This window comes from Branchiostoma belcheri, unplaced genomic scaffold, assembly GCF_001625305.1.
Source record: "Branchiostoma belcheri isolate BF01 breed outbred unplaced genomic scaffold, Haploidv18h27 scaffold21, whole genome shotgun sequence".
NCBI lineage: Eukaryota > Metazoa > Chordata > Leptocardii > Amphioxiformes > Branchiostomatidae > Branchiostoma > Branchiostoma belcheri.
Genome location: NW_017803602.1, coordinates 1,617,927 through 1,619,607, shown reverse-complemented (window position 1 = coordinate 1,619,607; position 1,681 = coordinate 1,617,927). Strand labels below are relative to the sequence as shown.

Below are 1,681 nucleotides of genomic sequence, written 5' to 3'. Positions count from 1 at the left end.
AGAACATGGCACGATAAGTACCAGTACTGCTTGCAGTTCCCGTTGGCACGGGTGCAAAACCAAGGTGAGGCAACGGAGTAAACGCACCTGACAGTTGAGTATCAGTTCTCATCCCTGCCTGCACGTACGTTGCCGAGGGAGCAAAATCCCCACGTGACGTAGTGGCGGGCTCCATAACTGAAAAAATGCTGTAAACAAAACAGCAAAAAATGGAATAATCAGACTCTAAACACACCAAAAACAAGGACCCACAGAGACAGTGGGACCTCCGGAACCTTCCTGATCCAAAAGGAAACAGGAAAGATCGCTAAAATGTGAAAAAAACACACCACCAAGCGAGAACTACAAAATCCACTTACCTAGCCGAAGGCAGTGAAGGGAAAGAGGAGGTCACGTGGGTTAGTGCCCGGATGTTGTTTGTTTCTGTGAAGAACTGCCACCTTGCGATTTCTAGGGAAAACGCCATTGTATTTCGGAGGGTAGCGACGTATAACCGCAGCAACCAACCTGAAGTAGGCCGCCGATTGGGCCGCCGATTCGTAGCCGCCCTTTCAGCCGCCGATTCGGGACTAAACCGAGCATAGCAGCTAATTCAAATACAGATTCGAAATCCCAGAAATTTCCTAAATCGACCCCAAAGAAAAATCACGAATGGGGAATTGTTGCAAATGGTCTGTAATAACGCATAGAATATCAATTCAAAGATGAATAAAATCATAAAGTACCAATTAAACGATAAAGTGCAAATTAAAGACTTAGAAACGACACCTAGCGACAATATCATAACCTGCTGATGCTGGCGGCCGATTCAAGTGAATGGTCTCCACCCTCAGGTGTTAAACACCTTGCGTCAGATTAAGCACATAATTCTATAACTCGTAATGACTTTCCATCATTTTATGATGATCCATACTTTGGTGTTCTAGTAAGAAAAGTAACGCACGCTACGTCATTTTGACGTCATGTCGTCTTAAACTGAAGAACATGACGGGCAGTTGTACCGTAACTGGTCTCCACCTTTAGGTGTTTAACACCTTGTAGCAGAGTAACCATATAATTTTACAACTTGCGATGACTTTCAATCCCTTTACAATGATCCATACTTTGATATTCTAGTAAGACATGTAACGCACACGACGTCGTTTTGACGTCATGTCGTCTAAAACTATAGAAAATGGCGGGACGTTTTAACGTAACATGTCTCCACCTGTAGGTGTTAAACACCTTGTAGCAGAGTAACCATATAATTTTAGAACTTGCAATGACTTTCAATCCCTTTACAATGATCCATACATTCTGTATTTGTATAGCCGGTATAACCGCCTTTCGGCGTAACACACCAGCTTCGCAGGCACGCGGCGCGGCGGCAGCTGGCTATATTATACCGATCGACTTGTTACACCTAACCCTTGAACTTCTAGCTCTAGACATTGTTTAAAGCTATCTATTGACAATGCCCCTACTGTACTTGGTGACAGTGAGTTCCACTCTGCGATAGTTCTAGGAAAGAATGAATTCTTGAACACCTCAATCCTTGGTTGATAACTCTGGTACTTGAATGCGTGGCTATTTCTTGTTCTCTTCTGGGCTGGTATTAGGTACTTAGTAGTTGGGACATCCACCAGTTTATTAGTCATTTTGTACATCATGCATAGTCTAGACATCTTTCTTCTGTCTTCCA

The 1,681-nt window shown here is 43.5% G+C and overlaps 1 protein-coding gene across 1 annotated transcript in view; it reads left to right on the top strand.

Moving 5' to 3' along the window:
* LOC109469724 (glycosyltransferase-like domain-containing protein 1) overlaps positions 1-1,681 on the top strand; it is a gene marked incomplete at its 5' end in the record, with an annotated part of 5,711 nt that overhangs the window by 3,354 nt on the left and 676 nt on the right. The gene's annotated exons all lie outside the window — the stretch shown is intronic.